The 25,631-nt window shown below is 49.1% G+C and overlaps 1 protein-coding gene across 2 annotated transcripts in view; it reads right to left on the bottom strand.

Moving 5' to 3' along the window:
* The window catches only part of NFKB2 (nuclear factor kappa B subunit 2), a 165,160-nt gene that overhangs the window by 118,776 nt on the left and 20,753 nt on the right, over positions 1-25,631 (bottom strand). Inside the window, exon 2 of one of the 2 annotated variants that reach the window (XM_063961398.1) lies at positions 12,027-12,165. The exons of the other annotated variant lie outside the window; for it this stretch is intronic. The gene's annotated coding sequence lies outside the window, so the exon portion shown is untranslated. The remainder of the gene's footprint in view (positions 1-12,026; positions 12,166-25,631) is intronic. 2 annotated transcript variants of the gene reach the window in all.

Genomic DNA, 25,631 nt, shown 5'->3' with positions numbered 1-25,631 from the left:
TACAGGATAATTAAAAACTCCCTTTTTTCGAAGGAGTATCATCATTTCTGCCATTACCTTGGTAAAGACCCTCGGTGCCGTGGACAGTCCAAACGGCAGTGTTTGGAATTGGTAATGGCAATCCTGTACCACAAATCTGAGGAACTCCTGGTGAGGATGGTAAATGGGGACATGTAGGTAAACATCCTTGATGTCCAGGGATACCATGTAATCCCCCTCCTCCAGGCTTGCAATAACCGCCCTGAGCGATTCCATCTTGAACTTGAATTTTTTTATGTATGTGTTCAAGGACTTCAAATTTAAAATGGGCCTCACCGAACCGTCCGGTTTCGGTACCACAAACAGTGTGGAATAGTAACCCCGTCCTTGTTGAAGTAGGGGCACCTTGACTATCACCTGCTGGGAATACAGCTTGTGAATTGCCTCTAGCACAGCCTCCCTGCCTGAGGGAGTTGTCGGCAAGGCAGATTTGAGGAAACGGCGGGGGGGAGACGCCTCGAATTCCAGCCTGTACCCCTGAGATACTACTTGAAGGATCCAGGGATCCACCTGTGAGCGAGCCCACTGATCGCTGAAATTTTTGAGGCGGCCCCCCACCGTACCTGGCTACGCCTGTGGAGCCCCTGCGTCATGCGGTGGACTCAGAGGAAGCGGGGGAAGAATTTTGATTCTGGGAACTGGCTGACTGGTGCAGCTTTTTCCCTCTTCCCTCGTCTCTGTGCAGAAAGGAAGCGCCTTTGACCCGCTTGCTTTTCTGAAGCCGAAAGGACTGTACCTGATAATACAGTGCTTTCTTAGGCTGTGAGGAAACCTGTGGTAAAAAATTTTCTTCCCAGCTGTTGTTGTGGATACGAGGTCCCAGAGACCATCCCCAAACAATTCCTCACCCTTATAAGGCTCTATGTGCCTTTTAAAGTCAGCATCACCTGTCCAGTGTCGGGTCTCTAATACCCTCCTGACAGAATGGCCATTGCATTAATTCTGGATGCCAGCCGGCAAAATATCCCTCTGTGCATCCCTCATATATAAGACGACGACTTATGTTCGCAAAATAGTATCCCTGTTTGACAGGGTTACAGACCACGCTGCAGCAGCACTATCTGCAGGTCTCAGTCTAGTACCTGAGTGTGTAAATATAGACTTCAGGATAGCCTCCTGCTTTTTATCAGCAGGTACCTTCAAATTGGCCGTATCCTAAGACGGCAGTGCCACCTTTTTTGACAAACGTGTGAGCGCCTTATCCACCCTAGGGGATATCTCCCAGCGTAACTTATCCTCTGGCGGGAAAAGGTACGCCATCAGTAACTTTTTAGAAATTACCAGTTTCTTATCGGGGGAACCCACGCTTTTTCACACTTCATTCACTCATTTGATGGGGGAACAAAACACTGCCTGCTTTTTCTCCCCAAACATAAAACCCTTTTTTAGTGGTACTTGGGTTAATGTCAGAAATGTGTAACACATTTTTTATCGCTGGGATCATGTAACGGATGTTCCTAGTGGATTGTGTATATGTCTCAACCTCGTCGACACTGGAGTCAGACTCCGTGTCGACATCTGTGCCTGCCATCTGAGGGAGCGGGCGTTTTTGAGCCCCTGATGGCCTTTGAGACGCCTGGGCAGGCGCGGGCTGAGAAGCCAGCTGTCCCATAGCTGTTACGTCATCCAGCCTTTTATGTAAGGAGTTGACACTGTCGGTTAATACCTTCCACCTATCCATCCACTCTGGTGTCGGCCCGCAGGGGCGACATCCCATTTATCGGCATCTGTTCCGCCTCCACATAAGCCTCCTCATCAAACATGTCGACACAGCCGTACCGACACACCGCACACACACAGGGAATGCTCTGACTGAGGACAGGACCCCACACAGCCCTTTGGGGAGACAGAGAGAGAGTATGCCAGCACACACCAGAGCGCTATATAATGTAGGGATAAACACTATCACTGAGTGAATTTTCCCCAATAGCTGCTTGTATAAACAATATTGCGCCTAAATTTAGTGCCCCCCCTCTCTTTTTAACCCTTTGAGCCTGAAAACTACAGGGGAGAGCCTGGGGAGCTGTCTTCCAGCTACACTGTGAAGAGAAAATGGCGCCAGTGTGCCGAGGGAGATAGCTCCGCCCCTTTTTTGTGGACTTTTCTCCCGCTTTTTTATGGATTCTGGCAGGGGTAATTATCACATATATAGCCTCTGGGGCTATATATTGTGATTATTTTGCCAGCCAAGGTGTTTTTATTGCTGCTCAGGGCGCCCCCCCCAGCGCCCTGCACCCTCAGTGACCGGAGTGTGAAGTGTGTATGAGGAGCAATGGCGCACAGCTGCAGTGCTGTGCGCTACCTTGGTGAAGACTGAAGTCTTCTGCCGCCGATTTTCCGGACCATCTTCATGCTTCTGGCTCTGTAAGGGGGACGGCGGCGCGGCTCCGGGAACGAACACCAAGGACGGGTCCTGCGGTCGATCCCTCTGGAGCTAATGGTGTCCAGTAGCCTAAGAAGCCCAAGCTAGCTGCAAGCAGGTAGGTTCGCTTCTTCTCCCCTTAGTCCCTCGTTGCAGTGAGCCTGTTGCCAGCAGGTCTCACTGTAAAATAAAAAACCTAACATATACTTTCTTTCTAGGAGCTCAGGAGAGCCCCTAGTGTGCATCCAGCTCGGCCGGGCACAGAAATCTAACTGAGGTCTGGAGGAGGGGCATAGAGGGAGGAGCCAGTGCACACCAGATAGTACCTAATCTTTCTTTTAGAGTGCCCAGTCTCCTGCGGAGCCCGTCTATTCCCCATGGTCCTTACGGAGTTCCCAGCATCCACTAGGACGTCAGAGAAATTGGAGGTTCGAGCCCATGGCTCAGGGACTGAGTGCAGAAAAGTCGTCTTGGTGGCCGCTACTGTAACCAATATTTTGTCTGCTTTCCATAAGTGGAGCCACAGAATGTGTCTAGCAAGCACTGAGGGAGCCGACGCTTTGGATGCCAGGATACCAGCGTCCAAAACTTTGCCCAAGTAAAAAGCAGCTTCTCTGATATGTGACAGACTTTCTCTTGAAATATCCGACAGAAGCCCATCTTTTAAAGTGCCAACCCAGTGTACATTCACTTTAGCTACTCAGGAGGCTGCCACCGTATGTCTGGTGATGGCACCTGTAAGGAAGAATATAGACTCGAGACAGGTTTCCATCCTCCAATCTGTAGGTTCCTTTAACCACTTGGTCATCATGGTCTGTGTTCGCAGCGGCACGGAAGGGAAACTTCCCTCCGCAGCTGCTGGCAGAGGGACCGGAAGGTCCCTCTGCCTCCTTGCACCCTCCCCCTGTGTCTGCCGTGCTGCCGATCACTGCTGATCGTTCAGCATGGCAGGATCCCCCAGCGGCTGCAGTCAATAGCAACCGCAGGTAAGGGTAAAACAACCCTTCCAAGCTACCCCTAGACACCCCACCCCTGCGTACCTGGCAGCTGTCCGTGATCTAAAAACTAAAGTCGCGATGGTCACGTTGTTCTCGATGTTTCGATGGTCGCAATGTTCACGATCGATGTTTCGATGTTTGGGAGGTGAAAAAAATCTATATATTTCTTTTTTTCCTTTTTTTTTTTTTTTTTTTAACTAGAATCATTTTGGATAGGGTTAAGTTCATGTTCTTCACCTAATTCACTCATAAAAAATCCGACAATTTCAGAGCGGTTTTTGGGGAAATAAATCATCAGTTAAGTGGTTAAGGATGACATTGCAGAAATAGACAAGGTGGATGATTTCAGGGCCGGCTGATTCTCCTCTCCTCCTGAGGGAAACTCAGCGAGAGAGGCTCCTCTTCTTCTCTATATGAAGCCTCTGAATTTGTGTACACTGAGAAGATGAGACAGTACGCCTAGTGGCCAACGGCCTGTCGGTCTGTAACATCTGCTAGAAAGCCATAGAGGTTTGTGACATGCTCTGTACCGAGTAGAGATCATGTCCACCCAAAGGGGATTAATAGTTGTGACTGGCATAGGGGTGGCATAGCTGGGACTGATATAGCAGTATGTACAAGCTAAGGAATTCACACAGGGGGAGCAACTGCAGGGTTTGACAGACGTTCAGCTATTTGACTCAGTAAGTAAGAAGAAGAAGCCCACATGAGGGTTCCTGTTCGGAGACTGAGGTGGCTGACTGGTACCCAGACACTGAGGGTACTGGCTGGCTAAATGGAATATAACACAAAACCCATCCTGTATAACATCCTGAGGTGACAAACCTGTAGAATAGGACTTAAATGAGGTTAACAGAGGTGCTACAATGAAAATTAGAGAAAGAAAAGACAAAAAAACTCTTTTTAGGAGCACTCTTCAAAATAATTTTCAACAACATTTTAAAAAAGAAAGTTAACAGAGGTGCCTCAGCCTCTTTGCGACCCGTGCCTCTGCCAGACATGGCTGCTAGGGAATTATTGCACACAGTATGGTAACAGGCAGCGAGCAATGCTGACAGATTTGTGACTATTTTCACTAGCCCTAAATTTATGTGCATAATTTAGAACCCCGTAACACCTGGAGTTAGGGTAATAGGGTAGAAAGTGAGGGATAGTTACATGCCATCAGAAGAAAAGCAGACAGCAGAGCTAGCTCAAGTCACATACAATGCAGAATACAATACAAATATAATTTTAGTATACTGCAATGGGCACTAAAATAAACTACTCAGCAGCAGTAGCTGGTAGGATGTAAGTGCTGTATAACCTAGCTCCTTGGAGAGGTATACAGGGAGACTAGACCCAGCATTCCCGGAGACCCACTTGCTACACCGAAAATGGCTGCCACTAGCCTCTGAAAGGGGAGGAGGGTGTAGAAGAAGCAGCTCAGCAGCGGGAAGGCCGCAGTGGACTGAGCTGGGGGAAGGGCTGCAGGCAGAGGGCTGTCTTCCCCTACAGTGGCAAACGCAGGATTTTTATGGGTGGGTTTCCGTATCCATATTATACACACACATATTTTTATATATATATATATATATATATATATATATATATATATATATATATATAGACATACTTGCCTACTTTTGAAAAGTAGTTTCAGGGAGATTACGAATCGCACTCTAATGCGCAGCACCATTGATGGGGCGTGTCACATTGCACCCAAGGGGCGTGTCTATCGCCACCTATGGGCGTATCTACTGTCAATCAGGGGTGTGTCCTGCAGTGTCAGGTGAAACCCAAACTGCAAAGCTCAGTACTGGCTACACACAGCAGGGCTACATACTGACATCACACTAACGTTACACAACAGGGCTGCACAATGACATCACAGCTACATTACATGGCTACACACTGACATCTCATCAACATTACACAGGAGGGCTACACATTGACATCACGCCTACATTACACAGCAGAGCTACAAATTGACATCACACCTACATTATACAGCAGAGCTACACATTGACATCACACCTACATTACACAGCAGAGCATAATACTGACATCACACCTACAGTACACAGCAGAGCATAATACTGACATCGCACCTACATTACACAGCAGAGCATAATACTGACATCACACCTACATTACACAGCAGAGCATAATACTGACATCACACCTACATTACACAATTACACAGCAGAGCATAATACTGACATCACACATCATCATACACATACAGTATATGTGACATATACATTTGACAGACTTTAATCCAGCCCTGGTGATAACTACTAAGTTTCAATATGAATGTTCTTACATTGTATACATGCCACATTGGGGAGGGAGGGAGGAAGGGGGAGGGAGGAAGGGGGGGGGGGGGAGATGAAAGTGTTGGAGATCTTTTCTAGTGTCAGGGAGAGGGTGGTTAAGAGAAAGTGAGGAAATGAGAAGGAGAGAGCGAGAAAGTGTCAGGGTGAAAGAGAGGGGTGAGAGCATGAGAGGGTATGTCAGGGAAAGTGAGGGAATGACAGAAAGTGAGAGGAGAGAGCGAGAGGGTCAGGGATAGAGGAGTGAGAGAGAGGGTGTCATTGATAGAAAGAGAAGAGGGGGAGAGAGAGAGGGTGTCGGGGATAGAGAGAGAGGGGGGTGAGAGAGAGGGTGTCATTGACAGAGAGGGTGATTAGAGAGAGAGGGTGTCAGTGATAGAAAGAGAGGAGGGTGTGAGAGAGAGGTTGCCCGGGATAGAGTGTGGGGGAAGGGGGGTGAGAGGAAAAAGAGAGAAGGAGGAGAGAGGGTGTCAGGGATAGAAAGAGGGGGAAGGGGGGTATGAGGGAAGAGAGAGAAGGGGTGAGAGGGTGTCAGGGATAGCGAGAGGGGGATGAGAGAGAGAAGGAAAAGAAAAAGGGATGAGAGAGACGGTGTCAGGGATAAAGAGAGGGAGGCAGAGAGGGTGACAGGAATAGAGAGAGAGGGGGTGAGAGATGGTGTCAGGGATAGAGGGAGAGAGAGTGAAGAGAGAGAATGCGGTGTGAGAGAGGGTGTCAGGGATAGAGAGGGAAGAGAGAAAGGGTGGTGAGAGATAGAGATGGTGTCAGCAGTAGAGAGAGAGGGTATAGAGAGAGGGTGTCAGGGAGAGAGAGAGAGGGGGGTGAGAGAGGGTGTCATTGATAGAGAGGGTGATTAGAGAGAGAGGGTGTCAGTGACAGAAAGAGAGGAGGGTGTGAGAGAGAGGTTGCCTGGGATAGAGAGTGGGGGAAGGGAGGTGAGAGAGAAGGGGGTGAGAGGGTGTCAGGGATAGAGAGAGGGGGAAGGGGGGTATGAGGGAAGAGAGAGAATGTGGTGTGAGAGAGGGTGTCAGGAATAGAGGGGGAAGAGAGAAAGGGGGTGAGAGATATAGACGGTGTCAGAGGGAGAGAGAGAGGGAAGAGAGAGAGGGTGTCAGGGACAGTGAGGGAAGAGAGAGAGGGTGTCAGGGATAGAGAGGTAAGAGAGAGAGGGTATCAGCGATAGAGAGGGGGGGGGTGTCAGATGGAGGGAGATCGAAAGGCAGATCTTCTTTCCAACCCCCCCCCCAACTCCAACAGGAACCAGGTCCTGCAGCTGAGAACACTAACCAGGCAGCACGGAGGTGGCTGTGGGGAGTTGCCGGCTTCAGCAGCCAGGTCACGCCCATGCTGGAGTCATGAGAGAGAGAGAGCATGAGAGGGGAACCTGTGTGGGGAGGAGAGGGGAACCTGTGTGGGGAGGAGAGGGGAGGGGGCATTGGGGGTGCCGTGGATGGGGGGGGGGGGGGTGAGTAGAGACAGAAAGCATGAGAGGAGAACCTGTGTGGGGAGGGGAGGGGCGTTGGTGGTGCTGTGAATGGGAGAGGGGGATGTGAGGAGAGAGTGAGCAGAAGGGAACCTGGGTGGGGTGGAGGGGAGGGGGGGGTGGGGTGGAGGGGGATGTGATGAGAATGTGAGCAGGAGTGAGGAACTTGTGTGGGGTGGGTGGGGGGAGGGGTCAGGGGGGGGGCGTGAATGAGGGAGGGGGTTGTGTGGAGAGAGTGAGCAGCAGAGGGGAACCTGTGTGGGGAGGGGGGTTAGGGGCGCTGTGCATGGGGGAGGTGGATGCAGGGGCGGATTGGCCCACCGGGGTACCGGTGAATTCCCCGGTTGGCCGGTTCCATGTGTCTATCTGCGGGCTGGCTGACACTGACAGTGGCTGCCAGCTCTTGCTGCCGCGCATCCGGGATTTGTGTTCCAGCTGCTGGAACGCAACCCGGACGCTATCATCTGCACGACCTAACGACTTCCGGGTGCCGTTTGCCGGGAGTACTAGTGGGTGGCTTAGCATGAAGGACACTGCAGGCGGCTGCTGGGGTCTAGCAGCAACAGTGCTAGGTCTCAGTGCGAACAAGTGGCATGTACGTCCTTGCCGCCGGATCACTTCTGTTTCCACTGCCTTTTGCTGTGCAGGAGCTGTGGCTGGAAAATGCTGCCAGGGTGGTCAGAGGTGGACTGCTCGCTCAACAGTGTCAGGTACTGTTATTCACTGTCCATGTCATCTACTTCCTCACTGAGAACTGGTGCAGAGCATCCGTCCCACACAGAGCAGCCCGAGGTGTGTGCAGCCTTCACCCTAATCATCTCCCGTCCTGCAGCTCCTTGCTGTTAACTGTTTACTGCCCTTCCTATGGCCAGGGTTGGGAGCATTGGAAATTATACAGTACTATATAGCAGGTGCACTGACACAATCCATAGGGATGAGGACTCCCAACACACGTGTAATAGCAGAACCCTGCATGCACACACAGAAATACCTGTACTAGGCATACATAAGGCTGCTGTAGCTATCCAGTAGCCTGGCACTGTAGGGGTTATTTACTTCTCCCACCATTGCCGGCAGACAGTCTGCTGGGAGATAAGGATCCTCTGGGGAACAATCTGATTGGATAGCAAGGGGTGGGTGTAAGGTGAACACTGTCTGCAAGCTCTGCAAGTGCATAGTTGAAAGGTCCCATCCTGGGATGTAAGAGGACACAGGGAGGGGGCAGGGACCAACTAATCACTATTGCACACATGCCTTCATGGATAGTCAATAGCAATTACATTGGAAGCATTCATTATTTTTGGTGGATTATTAGCTGCTTTTTGCTGTACCTGATCACCTATAGTACGAGACCCAAAGCCTGTCCTGACTACTGACAATGAGAAAAAATATTTTTTATTGATGACCAATACAGTCACTCATTACATTGGTCCGATAAGAAATTGAATTCAGCTGTACGATAGTGCAGGTACATTCATGTGACAATTATTTGTAATCGTTCTTATATATTTGTAGATACAGTTTGCATTGGATATTTTGGTTTGCTGACCTGGTTCGATTCATAATAACTTATATGTTATTAATTTTTTTGAAAAGTATATTAAGATCACATTTTCTCTGTCTCTAAATATATAGATATGTACACCTATTTATGTATGCAAACTGTATATACAGCAGTGTATTGGGCCACTGGGCCCTAAGACCCCCCACTAGCCTTCCAGACATACAGTACCCCAGCCCAGGTACATATACTATCCGTTCTACCCCCAAGGCCTCAGGAACATCTACTACAGCCCTGCCCACACCACACCCCACCACCATAGGCCTAAAGTACCCTCTGGCACATAAGACATACACTTCCCATCTCCTACCTATTAGCCCCATGGACATACAATGCTACCCCTGCTGCCCCTTCCCCAGCCTTCTAGACTATCAGTAATCCCCCAGCCAATCACTCTCTCTTGGAGCAAGTACTGCAGACAAGCCTGATCCAATGTGTTTTATTTGTTCCTGTCGGGTGCCAATGTGTTCTTCTTTCTTTCTTTCTTGTGCAATATTTTTTGCGTCTAGGTTGTACTGCCAATGCTCTTGATGGTGTTTACACAGAGCCACAGTACAGTTACAGACGCACATAAAAGTGTACAAGGAATGTGTTGGGCATTCCTAGGTGATTACAGGAGGTTGGCTTATCAGACGCAGATATGATGTAGTATGGGCATGTAGCTGAAAGTGGTTGATTATAAAGATGGTGTATTGCTCACATTAGAGGATGATCTGCACCCAGCGTAGGGCTAGTGAAAGTGGGCACCTCAGTCCATGCACATTCAGATGCACGGATGTACACCATGGAAGGGCAGTGGAGCAGCATTAACATAAGGTCACAAACAGCAAAATATGCAAGGATTCCACAACCGAGTCTAACTCAGAATCAAGTCCTATCAAGGGGGTACCGCCCCCTTAGCCGACCACACCCCTTCAGACCCCGCCCCCACTAGGGCTGCTTCCAGATATTTCCCGGGCTGGTTTTCCATCCCAATCCGCCCCTGGGTGGATGTAAGGAGAGCGAGCAGGTGAGGAATCTGTGTGGAGGAGAGGGGGTCAGGGGTACTGCAGATGGAGAAGGGGGAAGTTTGCAGCTGTGAGGGGAGAAAGCGAAAGCCTAAGGAAACGAGCCACTCTGCAGAGTCTGCCTGCTGTATAATGAGACCACTGTGGCTCTGCTACGTGTGTCTGTTGTGTTGGGCATGCTGTCACAGGGGATGCCGCCGGGGACTGGTGGCTCGAGGAGCTTCTGGTTCCAGATCAGAAGGACAGGCTCCTCCAAGCTGCGGAGTCTCTGTAGCTGCTGGTGCGCTATCTGGAAAGCATGGTGAGTGATTATTACAGGAGAGGGGCCACATGCTGCGTTCCTTCCCACAGACCTACCAGCCCCACCCCAGTTAATTCTATACTCGCAGATGCTCAATGCATATTCTTTGGGGGGGGGGGGGGAGCACACTGTGGAATCCAGGAGCTGCACTTCAGTTTGGGAGGATAGGCAAGTCTGACCCAGCAGCCTCCCTCACACACATGACACAGCCCTGCACCCACTAACCTCCCTCACACCCATTATGCCCCAGCCCTGCACCCAGCAATCTCCCTTAAACCAATATGCCCCAGTGCTGCACCTAGCAACCTCCCTCACATCCATATAACCTAGCCTGGCACCCACTAACCTACCCTCCCTGAAACATATATACCCCTGCCCAGAGCTGGATTAAGGCATCAGGGGGCCCGGGGTACTTAAGACAGGGGGGCCCTAAGGTGTAAAGGTAAAATTATAATATATATATATATATATATATATATATATATACGCTGTATCATTTGAACTAAGGGGAGTATCGGGTAGTTTGGGTTAATTACTTATTTCATATATATATACATACATACACGCATATATACACATTACACATACACACACATACATATGGGTTGGTCTGATATGCCGGCGGTATCCCAATTATGAAAATCCTGACAGGGGCAAGGTAAGTATACTTACCTTTCCCCAATGCCCCGCTAACCCTCCCCCACCTCTGCAGCCTAACCATTTCCCTCCCTGGGTGTGCCTTAACCTAACCTTCCCTTCATGCAGCCTAAACCTAACACCCCCCACCCCCACAGCCTAACCATAACCCTCCCCGGGTGTCCCTAAACTAAACCTAACCTCCCAGTATCCTAAACCTAGCCACCTCTCCACAGCCTGACCCTAACTCCTCCCCCCCACCACCATGGATTACTTCTCCGGTGGCCCAGCAAACACTCGTTCAGGTTTCCAGTGGTCGGGGTTCCGAGCACTGCCGGGATCCTGACCTGATCCCATACATACATACATACATACATATATACACACACACATACAGTGCAAAGTTGATCGGCACTCCCTTATCATAGGTTCATTGCCCAGGTACCATCCAACAATAATAGAACTTCTAAAAGACAGGTAATGGCACTCACAGGTCCTGCGAGACCTGTGAGTGCCGTTCCCTGTCCTTTAGAAGTTTTATGGGCCCTACAGACTCGGCGATGTGCCGCCGAGCTGCCCGACCTCCGATACGGCAGACGGGCGACCCGGCGGCGGGGGGACAGTGACGGTGGGAGTGAAGTTCCTTCACTCCCCCGTCACCCGGCTGCATTGAAGTGCAGGCCAATATGGACGAGATCGTCCATATTGGTCTGCATGTACAGCCGACGGGGGACCAGCGATGAACGAGCGCGGGCCGCGCATCGTTCATTGCTGGAACCTCCACACTCAAAGATATGAACGATATCTCGTTCATTTATGAACGAGATCGTTCATATCTGTGACTGATGTCGGCAAGTGTGTAGGGCAGTGTTTTTCAACCACTGTGCCGTGGCACACTGGTGTGCCCTGAGCAGTCTCCAGGTGTGCCGCCATAGAAGCAGAGCCAGGCCAGTCAGTGTTTTGCCGCTACTGAGGCCCTGGAATGATCAATACTGGTGGGTTTAGTGGTTGCAGAGCCAGTTCTAATTTTGGGCCCAGGCAGTGTTGGGCTCTTCTGGCTTTCTCAGATGTGGCTCAGGCGTTACCTATTTGAGTGTGCCTTGGCAATTTTTAAATCCTGTTCAGGGTGCCGCGAGTTGTAAAAGGTTGACAATCTCTGGTGTAGATAGATAGATAGATAGATAGATAGATAGATAGATAGATAGATAGATAGATAGATAGATAGATAGATAGATAGATAGATAGATAGATAGATAGATAGATAGATAACTCACAGCCTAACTTCAAATTTAAAGCCTAACTTGAAAAAAAAATCCTGACTTACAAACATAACAGGAGAGTGGGAGCTTGTATGTTCCTCTCCTTCTCTGTAGTGCACCCCGCCAGCACTAATCCCCACACGCTGCCAGGGAACTTCCTCTTTTCAGCCTGAGGCTGCAGCTTGACTTCCTCCTATTGGGCGGCTGCAGGGGCAAACGCATGATTTACTGGGGGGTTTCCACATTGCACACATATGCACATTTCAGACACATACATGGCACACACACATTGTACACGCATACATAGCACACCATACTTACTGACTTTCTAGCTGCCCAGACACACATACGTAGTACACCACACATATACACATTGTACACACAGCACACCACACACACATACATAGCACACCACACACACACATATTGCACACACAGTATACCACAAATATAGCACACCATACTCCTACACATTGCACATACACATAGCACATTATACACGTACATAGTACACCATACACACATACACATTGCACACACAGCACACCACACATACATTGCACACAAATACATTGCACACCACACACACACATACATATACATAGCACAGCATATACACATATTCTCACCATGCGCATTGCACACACGCATACATAGTACAGTACACCACATACACATTAACCACAGAGCACACATACAAAATAAATTAAGCTGTCATAATTTATTAAAGATCGACCCCCCATTCCCCTTCCACCGCGAGATACACACCTGTCTCCACAAGGCAGAGCGGCTCCGGAAGACACAACACCCCGGGTCAGCAGGTCTCACACGGGAACTGCCTAGGAGGGGCTGACGCTACAGCTCCCCCTACAGTCAGCCAGCCAGCCTCTTTGTCAGTGTGATGAGCAGGCAGCTGCGCGTTACTGACACAGCTGCCTGCGCTCCACACTGTCTCGTCTCTCCTTTCCCAAAAGAATCATCAGTGAGGGCAGGCCCCTGCGTGTGCGGCGCTGAGTCATCACTCACTCGCTCATTAAGCTCTGCAGTCGGGAGGGGAGAACAATACCCTGCAGGCCAGTGCCGCTGATCAGATCGTATTAGAGATCTGATCTCCGGCGAGTGGAGGGGGGCCCTTTTCTGACAGGGGGGCCCGGGGTACTTATCCCCGGAGCCCCCCCATTAATCCGGCTCTGCCCCTGCCCCAGTCACCTCACCTTCTCTCTGCCTGAGTCCAGCTCTGAACGACTTGGAGCTGGAGGGGGCGGGGCTACAAGCCGGAGTGTGAGAGAAGAGCAGACACAGCACTGCAGCTATGAGGTCCTGATTCCTGGGGCTGCACGGAGGAAGCCTGGAGGCTGTCCCTGCTCTGGCAGCCGAAGGAAAGGCTGTCCTGTTAAGTACAGACACCCCCCTCCTGTCCTTACCCACTGGGGAATGTCAGGGCTCCGGTGCAGGGCTCCAGGGAATTTCCTTGAGGGAGGCAAGGACATCCTTCCTCTCACAGCCGCTGCTGTTGTTTCCTCCTCCACAGACTGCCCCGCCCCCGGCTCTCTCTGAAGAACGGCCACCGCTACTGACAACCCGCGGTGGCCGGCGCTTAGGTAACAATGTCAAGCGTCATGATATCATCTCACCCTCAGGCAATTTCGCGCTCGCGCATGCGCAGTGCGGATTTTTTGCGGCGAGACTGCAAAATCCGGGAGGGCAAGCAGAGTTCGCGGGGCAGCGGGAGGCTTTATTAAAAAACGTGAGCCTCCCGCTGAATGCGGGAGAGTAGGCAAGCCTGTATATAGATAGATAGATAGATAGATAGATAGATAGATAGATAGATAGATAGATAGATAGATAGATAGATAGATATATGCAGCAGTACTCAGAATTGTTTTCAATATTCAAATTGTATTAATTTGTATTAATGCAGACGTTTCGGGGTTCAAGCGGACCTTTGTGGCGCTTGAGCCCTTAAACGTTGGCATACTTTTGTAATATTTTAATAAAATGTGAATAATGAAAAAGTTATCTGAGTGCCGCTGCCTTTCTATATTTGTACTACACTTCTTCCAGGGGTCACTGAAGTATATTTATGTTGGTGGGTGGAGTGCCGGACATATGTATAAAAAAATAATTTGTGAGACACACAGCATTATTACACAAACACAGACACACACATCATACTTACACACACACACACACACACACACACACACACACATACATGCATGCATACATACATTACACACAGCATTCATTACACATACTGTAGCATACTTACATACACATTACAGATTGCAACTTGTCCTTTGATGAGTGCAGTTGCGGACCTCCTCCTGTTCTCCCGCTGCAGTGATCCTCCCGTTGCTCCCGCTGCCGGGCTGCCTGATTGGTACAGATCCTCCTCCCGCTCTTACTCCCTCTGGGTGCTTTGCCTGTGCTGACAGTGGTGCAGACGGAGACAGCCGGAAGGAAGTGTCAGGCAGCTCTGAGCGCGGGGTGCCTCGGCTGATGCAGACGGTGACAGCATTGTCTCCGTCTCTGCACCAAGCGCGGCACCCCCGTGGCCACGATCAGAGCTGCTGGACACTTCCTTTCGGCTGTCTCCATCTGCACCACCCGCGGCACCCCGCGATCAGAGCTGCCTGACACTTCCTGCCGGCAGCTCTAAAAAAGTATTTTTTTGTGGTCCCTCAGGGGGTTTCTAGGTACCCAGAAACCCTCCCTGCGTGCGCCACTGCCCTATGCCAGCATTACCCAATCCATCAAGTACCCTGGTCTATTTTAATGCCCGCACCAGTAACTTTAGCCCTGGTGGTTTAGTGGAGTCCGCGTACGAACCATGGCCACACTGTTGACTCCGGTCCATCTCCCAGGACCAGAGGCGGACTGCAATAAAGATGCTGGACCCCGCGAGCAGGACCCGCCTTACATGCCTCCCGATGCCAGCATGCAGTCCTGGAGTCTGTAGGGGTAGTGGTGCTGGCTGCACCCTCCATGCACCGCTGAAAGTACCTATCTAGCATGAGTTTCGGCTACCGTCAGGGGGGTGATGGTGCAGCAGCGCAGGCGTTCATAGAACAGCCTAGCACTGCTGCTCAGTAGTAAAATACAAATTTCAAAAGAAATAAAACCTTAAAATAAAAAGCTTGCCGCTGCTTAGAAGCAGCACACACTGTTCAGAGGTGCGGCTCCTGCTGGACACCAAACAACATTGAAGATGCCTGAGCATGGAGGCGTGGTATAGGGGAGAAGGAACAAAGCATCATGGGATTCGAAAAGCTTAACTGTTTGGTGCCCATGTCCTTCACCACCTGCAACCCCTATGGAACCCAAAGAAGAAATGCATCTGTTACACAAAGGGATGTATTTGGATGCACAAGCAGCTTATGCTGATTTAAATAATATGCGGCATGGCTATATTCTGTGGGTAACTGCAACTGTATCTGCATACCAAATTATGTTACAGTGTTTGGCTGGAATAAACTGTAGCATAACATTTTGTATGCAGATACAAATCCCATTACACACAGAAGCATCTAGGACACACAAGCAGTTCCTGTTGCTTAAAATGATATGCAGCATGCCTATATTCTGTGTAATAGCAACTGTATTTGCATACAAAATGTTATGCTACAGTGTATTCCAGCATGAAGTAATTTGGTATGCTGATACAGTTGCAGTTACACACAGAATATACCCATGCTGCATATCATTTAAATCAGCATAAACTGCTTGTGCGTCCCGGAGGACTGGGGATTATTTAGGGTGTGTGTTGCTTTAATCATGGGGCTTGTGGGGGCCAATGGGTGACTTTCTCTGACACTGTGGTATTCCTATACAAAAAGACAGATTTTGGTTGGTCCGAAAATATCGGATGCTTTCTAGTCTAAATACCGCAAAACCTCGGATACGATACGCTGAAGCTGGGAAATAGAAGCACACCATTATATTTGCCGAGTTCCAGGAAATAGGTGCACAATTGTAATATCTGATATTGAGCAGTATTTTCCAGGGCACCATTACATCCTGGCCAAAATACCTATTGAAGCATGGTCAAAAAGAAAACCCAAGTATAGATATCTCAGAACTGGAAGTGTGCATATACCAAAAGAAAGAAAACACAAGCTGGATTCAAAATCTATGAAGTGCTTAATGCTTGGATATTGCCATAAAGGTAAAGGCTACAGATTATATGGAATCCAAATACCTGAAAGCAGGGGCGGATTGGGAACAAAAAGCGGCCCTGGAAAAATTTGTACTAGTGGCCCCACTTGGGCAGCACCAGAGGTGTAAGGTCTAGCCATGGGCCATGGCAGCAGCACCCTCCCCCCAAGACTTTCCAGATAGTGGGCATGTCCAGCATCAAGGGGGAAGTTAAAAGGAAATAAAATGAAATATTATGAGCACATTATATGATACACCTTTAGAATTTAGGAAACTATATAATTCTTTTGAAAGATATATTTTCTTGCTTATTACACCAACCGTATCCCAATCACTATTCACTCAATCTTATATGTCAGCCAAGCAGGCAGACAGAGCATACACTAGATCATCTGCAATCACAGGCTAAGTGGCAAAGTAATTTTCATATATGCAAATTATTTTGCATCTTATTCATTATGTCTATAAATAGGACCACATGTCCTCAAACAAAAAAGGCCCCACGGGTGTGCCGGCCCACCGGGAATCTTCCCAGTAAACCCTCTATGCCCCTCCTACCAGACTCAGTATAGAAACTGTGCCCGAGGAGACGGACAACTGCAAGAGAAGGATTTTACACAGATAGTGGCAAGATTCACACCAGCTCACACACAAGGCAAACCAAGCTAACTAGCTTGAAACATCAGCAACAGCTGAACAAAGGGGGTCATTCCGAGTTGATCGTTGCCGATTTTCGCAGCGCAGCGATCGGGTGAATAAATGGCATTTCTGCGCATGCAGATGCCCCTCAATGCGCACGCGCGACGTACGGGAACAAAGCTCTTTGTGGTTGTGCTCAAGTTCTAGCGAAGTTTTCCTTTGCACTGGCAGCTGCAAGGAGATTGGCAGGAAGGGGGCATTACTGGGTGTCAACTGACCGTTTTCAGGGAGTATTTGCAAAAACGCAGGCGTGTCAGAAAAAACGCAGGCGTGGCTGGTCGGGTGTATGACGTCAAATCCGGACACGAATAGGCTGAAGTGATCGCAAACGCTGAGTAGGTTCAGAGCTACTCTGAAACTGCACAAACTGTTTTTGTAGAGCTCGGCTGCACATGCGTTCGCACTTTTGCTAAGCTAAAATATACAGTGGGCGGCGGCATAGCATTTGCACGGCTGTTAAAACTAGCTAGCGAGCAATCAACTTGGAATGACCCCAATATTACTTACCAAGTAAAAGTACTTAACCAAGAACTAAGCAGTACTGAACTAAGTAACCACTGCAGGATCACGAAGTGCTTAGCGGGCGCCCACCATCCTCTACGGACTACGAGAAAAGGATTTACCGGTAGGTAATTAAAATTCTATTTTCTCTTACGTCCTAGAGGATGCTGGGGTCCACATTAGTACCATGGGGATGTACCAAAGCTCCCAGAACGGGAGGGAGAGCGCGGAGGCTCCTGCAGAACTGATTGGCTTCTGAGGACCTGAAGTTTGGTCAAAGTATCGAACTTGTAGAACTTTGCAAATGTGTTCGACCCAGACCAAGTAGTCGCTCGGCAAAGCTGTAAAGCCGAGACACCCCGGGCAGCCGCCCAGGAAAAACCCACCTCACGAGTAGAGTGGGCCTTAACAGACTGTCAAAGTCGAAAAATATTGCAGTACACACATCACGTACAAACTACACACAGACGGCCTCCCTGCGTGCACTTGTTCTGTCGTGCGTGCGCATATCCGCAATTTGCGTATGGTCGCTCCCGCGGTCCTGCATATTAGCGCGTGGTATGAGTATTTACGGTAGAGTTTGTGAACGCACGGAAGGCTATCAAAACACATTACATATTTAATCCAAATAGTGCACAATGTATACATAGTATCCCTGCACCACATCAGAAAGTAACAACAGTTTAAATGGTAACAGAACAAAGGGATTCACCTTTACAGAATAGGAGGGGACAGAACAAGGTCATAAGGTGGTGTTTGGTATCCATCTGAAGGGTATTTTAAGGGTAACATTCCGGTGTTGGTTTGAGAAAGATCGCATGTTCCTGCGGATAGTTATGTGCAGGAGCAGAATATAGATATAAACTGTATTTACTGTACATTATGTATGCGGCGGGAATCCAGAGGAGACCACCAACAAGAGCAGTTAGGAAAGACATCGCCTACCTATTCAAACCGACCTATGACCTCTCCTGTACTGTAAATGACCATCCCTGTGTCCAATGGACAAAGAGATTACAGTATCTATTGTATTGCTTTTTGGAAGAATTGTATAAAGAGAGCTGCTGCAGGCCTGGTCTGACACAAGACTCACAAAGTTATCTATCAGATGACGAGGACCGGGCCGGGAAGCGCAAGCGAATCTACTCACGTAGGTACCATTGAATGTAGCCATTTACTCTGTTATAATATATTGTATTGTATTGTTTGTATTGTAACCCCCTTTCAGCAATAATCCACTGTGGTGTCGGAACCCAGCGGTAAAATCACAATTGGTGTCGTGTCTTCATTGCCCTGCTAAGGTTTAAAGCGTATTTTCATTGCATTGCATAACTGTTCAGGGTTTGTGGTGTATCTCTGGGTGTGTACGCGCTGTGAGTACTTTGTACCGTCAGCGCGGCGTTTTTACGCGAAGTCCGTACGCAGTACGGGACTTTGTACGCTAATAGCGTACAAAGTGCGCAGAGTGTGTGTTAAGTACAGCGGCCGCAGCGGCTCCATGGTAAAGTGTATTTAAGGTGTGTTTAAGGTATAGCTTTCTTTCCTAAGGATATTTCAGCATTATCAAGACTTAGGACACGGCAAGCCTGCCGTAGAATACGCATGCTGAACAGTGAACCTGATCCAGCAAGAGATCGTCTGCTTAGAAGCAGGACACCCAAGTTTCTTGGGATCATACAGGAAAAACAGAGTTCGATTTTCTGTGACGAGCAGTCCTCCTCACATAGATTTTCAGAGACCTTACAACTTCCAAGGACTTTGATGAAATTGAGGAGTCAGTAGCAACTGGCACCACAATAGTTGGTTGATATGAAATGCCGACACAACCTTCAGAAGGGACTGCTGACGTGTCCGGAGCTCAGCTCTATCTTCATGGAAGATCAAGTAGGGGCTCTTAAAAGACAAAGCCCCCAGCTCCGACACACGTCTAGCAGAAGCTAAGGTCAACAAAGTGACAGCCTACCACGTGAGAAATTTGACCTCAACCTCCGGTAGAGGCTCGAACCAATCCGATTGGAGGAACTGTAACACCACATTAAATTCCCAGGGCGCCGTAGGAGGCACAAAGGGAGGCTGGATGTGCAGAACCCCTTTCAGAAAAGTCTGAACCTCAGGGAGGAAAGCCAACTGTTTCAGGAAGAAAATGGATAGGGCCGAAATCTGGACCTTTACGGATCCCAACCTCAGGCACCTATCCACACCTGCTTGCAGGAAGAGGAGAAACCGTCCCAGTTGAAACTCCAACGTAGGAAACTTCTTGGACTCACACCAAGATATATATTTTTTCCAAATAAGATGGTAATGTTTAGACGTTACTCCATTCCTGTATCAGGGTAGGAATAACCTTGTTCGGAATGCCCTTCCGAGCTAATATCTGGCGTTCAACCTCCATGCCGTCAAACGTAGCCGTGGTAAGTATTGATCAGCGAACAGCCCCTGCTGCAGCAGGTCCTCCCGAAGAGGGAGAGGCCTCGGCTCTTCCAGCAGTAGATCCAGAAGAACCGCGTACCAAGCCCTTCTTGGCCAGTCTGGAGCAATGAGGATTGCCTGAACTCTTGTTCTCCTTAAGTTTTAGAACTCTTGGAATGAGTGGAAGTGGGGGAAACCCATATACCGACTGGAACACCCACAGAGTCACTAGGGCATCCACCGCCACGGCTTGCGGGTCCCTCGACCTGGAACAATACAGCCGAAGCTTCTTGTTGAGACGAGAGGCCATCATGTCTATTTGAGGTACAACCCAAAGATCTGTTACCTCGATGAACACCTCCGGATGGAGTCCCCACTCTCCTGGATGGAGATAGTGTCTGCTGAGGAAGTCCGCTTCCCAGTTGTCTACTCCCGGAATGAAGATTGCTGACATCGCCAACGCGTGTTTTTCTGCCCAGAGGATGATTCTTGTTACCTCTGATATTGCAGCTCTGCTCTTCGTTCTGCCCTGTCGGTTTATGTAAGCCACCCTCGTTACATTGTCCGACTGCACCTGAATGGCTCGATCTCGCAGAAGATGGTTGTAGATGGCTCTTAGATCCAGAATGTTTATGGAAGGCTGGATTCCAGGCTTGACCACTTTCCTTGGAAGGTTACCCCCTGAGTGACTGCGCCCCAGCCCCGGAGACTCGCATCCATGGTTAGAAGGATCCAGTCCTGAATCCCGCACCTGCAGCCCTCCAGAAGGTGAGGTAGTTGTAGCCACCAGAGGAGTGAAATCCTGGTTTTCGGCGACAGACGTATTCTCTGACGCCTCTGTAGATGAGATCCCGACCACTTGTCCAGAAGATCCAGTTGGAAGGGCCGAACATGAAACCTTCCATACTGTAGAGCCCCTAAAGAGGCCACCATCTTCCCCAGAAGGTGAATGTACTGATGAACCAAAACCCGGGCTGGCTTCAGGACATCCCGGACCATTGTTTGTATCACCAATGCTTTCTCCTCCAGGAGAAACACCCTCTGCACTTCCATGTCGAGGATTATTCCCAGAAAAGACAACCTCCTGGTCGGCTCCAAATGTGATTTTGGAAGGTTCAGGATCCAACCGTGTTCCCTGAGATGAGTCGTGAGAACAATGGACTGCAACAACTTTTCCCTGGACGATGCCTTTATCAGCAGATCGTCCAAATCTGGGATTATGTTCACCACTTGTCTGCGGAGGAGATCCATCATCTCCGCCATCACCTTGGTAAACACCCTCGGTGCTGAGGAGAGGCAGAGTGGCAGTGCCTGAAATTGATAGTGACTGTCCAACAGTGCAGTGCAAATCTGAGATAAGCCTGGTGCGTCAGCCAAATCGGAATGTAGAGGTACGCATCCTTGATATCCAGGGATACCAGAAATTCTCCCTCCTCCAGACCTGAAATCACTGCTTTGAGAGACTCCATTTTGAATATGAACACCCTCAGGTAAGGGTTCAACGATTTCAAAATCAAAATTGGCCTGACCAAACCATCGGGTTTCGGTACCACTAAAAGGTTTGAATAATAACCCTTGTTTCGCATATGACGTGGAACTGGGACAATGACCTGTGACTTTTCCAATTTTAGGATGGCTTCCTGTAGGATAGCCCTGTCTGTCAGCAAAACTGGCAAGCCTGATTTGAAGAATCGGTGAGGAGGGAGATCTTGAAACTCCAACATGTGCCCCTGGGACACAATATCTTGCACCCAGGGATCCAGGCCGGACAATACCCAGACGTGGCTGAAATGCCTGAGTCTCGCCCCCACCGGCCCCACCTCCAGGCCGCGCTGTCTACCATCATGCCGAGGACTTTGGCGTACCTGAAGCAGGTCTCTGGTCCTGGGAGCCTGTGGGTGCAGGCTTTTTGGATTTTGCCCGACCACCTCTAAAGATTCTTCGTAGAAGGTGTAGCAGAGGGAAGGAAAGGTGACTTACCCGCGGTTGCCGTGGAAATCGACGCTTCCAACACTTCCCCAAATAGAGCTTGACCTGTGTAGGGTAGGTTCTCCACACTTCTCCTGGATTCCGCATCTGCAGATCATTGGCGTAGCCAGAGTCCCCTGCGGGCTGAGACCGACATGGAAGATATCCGTGCAGTCAGCGTCCCCAGGTCCTTCATGGATTCCACCATGAACCCCGCAGAATCCTGTATGTTACGTAAAAACAATTCAATGTCACTTCTATCCATTGTATCCAAATCCTCTAGTAATGTGCCTGACCACTTTACTATGGGTTTAGAAATCCATGCACAGGCAATAGTGGGTCTTAACGCCACTCCTGAAGCAGTTTATATGGATTTGAGCGTAGTGTAAATTTTACGATCAGCCGGTTCTTTTAACGCGGTAGATCCAGGGACAGGTAAAAACCACCTTTTTAGACTGTCTGGAGACAGATGCGTCAACAATGGGTGGGTTAACCCATTTTTTCCTATCTTCCCCAGGGAAGGGAAAAGCAACCAGAACCCTTTTTGGGATCTGGAATTTTTTCTCCAGGTTTTTCCAGAATTTTTAAAATATAGCGTTTAATTCTTTAGACGCAGGGAAGGTTAGCAAGGCTTTCTTATTGCCAGTGGAGTAAGCCTCCTCAACCTGCTCAGATGTGGTGTCATTAATATTAAACACATCTCTAATGGCCTCAATCATGAGCTGCACCCACTTAGCAAGGGATGCCACCCCCCTCAGCACCTCCCCATCACCGTCTGCAGTATCAGAATCGGTATTCGTGTCATCTTGCATGATTTGGGCAAGTGCACGTTTCAGTGGGAACATGCTAGGAGATTTTGCAGGAATAGGGACAGAGTCTGACCAAACTGCCATAGCCTTCTTCAACACCTGAGTTTCAGTCTCAGTATTAGCTTCAACAATGGGGATCTGAGACAGCATTACAATCCTGTGTACATGGAATGGATCCCTCCTGAGAAGGAACATCTTCTGCAGCATATGACACAGAATCCTAGACATGGCTGTGAGATAGTAACACACACACACACACACACACACACACACACACACACACGGAAATGTCAGACACAGTTTCTCCCCCAAGTATGCCACAGAGAGACACAAAGATTGGAGCCAACCCACACACAGCGCTTTTTAAGGTAGAACTAATAACACTACCAGCACTGTCTGTGTACCTTAATAGGCTACACAGACTTTACACAGCCTCCCCCCCCCCCCCTTTTACAACACCCTGGTACCGTACAAGGCAGCTGGAGTTGATCTGGAGGGACAGCACTCCCTGTCAGCGCTTCTGCAGGCAGGAAAATGGCGCTGAACGCTGCTGGGTCTGCTCTAAGAAGCTCCGCCCCCTTTCATGGCGCTGTCTTCCTGCTCTTCTGAAGATTATACTGGCCTGAGGAATTGTGTTGGCAGCGATCCTGGGACCCTGACAGGCTTGCTGGTCAGTGTAGGGTGTAGGCGCTGGCTCAGGGCGCCCCTCACAGCACCGCTCCATGTGCCGCTGAGCCCCGGAGCGCAGTTAATACTGCGCTCCCTACCCTGTTGCTGCCATTTTCACACCGGCTCCCCGCTTGCCAGGGAGGCCAGTGACTAACTTGCCACTAATCTTCTGCTTCTGTAAGGGGGTGGCGGCATGCTGCTGGGGTGAGCGATCCCCTGTGGCAAGTGAACGTTCAATCCCCTCAGGAGCTCAGTGTCCTGTCAGCGGAGATAGTGGCTCAGACCCCGCAGGGCGGACAATACTCCCTTCCTTAGTCCCTCGAAGCAGTAAAATAATAAACTCTAAAAAAAACTTTTACTAGAGAAACTCTAGAGAGCTCCCCTAGCTGTGACCGGCACCTCCCAGCACACTTTCTAAATTGAGTTTGGTAGGAGGGGCATAGAGGGAGGAGCCAGCCCACACTCTCAAACTCTTAAAGTGCCAGTGGCTCCTAGTGGACCCGTCTATACCCCATGGTACTAATGTGTACCCCAGCATCCTCTAGGACGTAAGAGAAAGCACAAAATACAGAAAAGATGGAATTTTAATTGCAAACCAAATATGTGTCACTGGATATGCCAGCAGATGCAGATATGTTTGAACCATAAATAACGAGCATGGACATTCAACCACAGAAAAGGTCTTCTGCAAGGTGAAATGTTGGGAAATCACCAAACAGATATGATTAGGGATTTGCAAACACTGTATTCAGTGAACTTCTACCTATTCAAGAGGCAGAGTCAGGAGCGACTGTTGGAGTGGAAGTCAGTGATAGGAAGGAAATGAAGTCGCTTAATGACAGTACACGTGAATCAAGCCATCCTAATGGGCCCTCCACATTAGGTGATATGCCGCCGAGGTGCCCGTCCCGGCGGCGGGGGTGGGGGGGAGTGACGTGGGAGTGAAGTTTATTCACTCCCCCCGTCACCTGGCCCCATAGCAATGCATGCTAATATGGACGAGATTGTCCATATTGGCCTGCATGTATAAGCGACCCGGCACCAACGATGAACGAGCGCAGGGCCGCGCATCGTTCATCGTTGGTGCCTACAACTCTGAAAGATATGAACGATATCTCATTCATTAGTGAACGAGAACGTTCATATCTTTCAGTGAAATCGCCTAATGTGTAGGGCCTGTAAGTCAATCAAGTAAATGGCTGTTCTGCAGAAAAGTGAAAACAAATGGGACTATTGCATGCTACAAGGCCCGATTGGTTGCAGAAGGCTACACACAGGTATCAGGAATTGATTAGAGAGACCTATTCTCCGGTGGCAAAATACAGAGGGTCATTCAGACCCAGCCGCAATAGTGGCCGTCAGCGCAGTTTGCCGGTGGCAGCAAAGTGGACTTGAAGGACATTTCCATTGAAAATGCCACTGGATACCCAGTGTATGCAAGTATCGGGAATCCGCCCTCACATCACACATGCAGTGAGAAACGTGAGTCAATTTGCCACCAACCCATGAAGACAACATTGGGAGGCAGGGAGAAGAATTTTAAGATACCTTCCTTGACACTGGAGTTTAGCAGATACTGGAACTCCATGTTGGTATCTTTCTGCGATGCCAACTGGATAGCAGATGAGGATAACTGCAATTACTAAACAGGACATTTGTTCTTGCTGGCAGGTGCAGAAAAAAGCTGGGTAGGTAGGAAACAACCCATGGTGGCACGGTCTACTACTGAGGAAGAATGCATGGCATTGGCTGATTTAGCCAAAGAGGCTTTACATCTCAAAGAGACTTTGCACAAGCTGAGTATCATAAGTTAAGAAGATGTCATCAACATAGAGTATGTGTGTTAATAAAGGTAAAGTACTATTTTTACCACCCAAAAAATTATAGGGCTCAAATGAATTCTACCCTAAGGGAATTCGCAGCCTTTGCCCTCAATTGAATTCCCCCTAACTCTGCCATACCATCGTAGTGTTCACTCTAGGATTTTTTTAGGGCAGGGTGCTGATCACGGGGAGGGCACATTTTTAATTCGGGAGGGCACATTTTTAATTCGGGAGGGCACATTTTTAAGTTAGTAGGGCAAAATTAGGTACATACTATAATGCTTGGTCCTCCCATTACTACATGTGAAAGCATGGACATTGCGCGCCAAGGGCGCGCAGCAAAAATTTAGGGCGTTGTTTCGTGGGGAAGGGGCGTGGCCACATAATAGTGGCAAATCACATTACACCACACAGTAGTGCAGCTAATACACATTGCACCAGATAGAACCTCCTATACACGCTGCGACAGGTAGAGCACGTTATACATATTGCGCCAGATAGAGCACGTTCTACACTTTGCGCCAGGCAGAGCACGTTATACACATTGCACCAGGTAGATAGCACTGAGAAACATTGCACCAGGTAGAGAGCACGTTATACACATTGCACCAGGTAGAGAGCACGTTATACACAT

The sequence above is a fragment of the Pseudophryne corroboree genome, chromosome 3, assembly GCF_028390025.1.
Source record: "Pseudophryne corroboree isolate aPseCor3 chromosome 3, aPseCor3.hap2, whole genome shotgun sequence".
NCBI lineage: Eukaryota > Metazoa > Chordata > Amphibia > Anura > Myobatrachidae > Pseudophryne > Pseudophryne corroboree.
The sequence above is the reverse complement of the archived record's forward strand: the minus strand, read 5'-3'. Positions and strand labels throughout refer to the sequence as shown.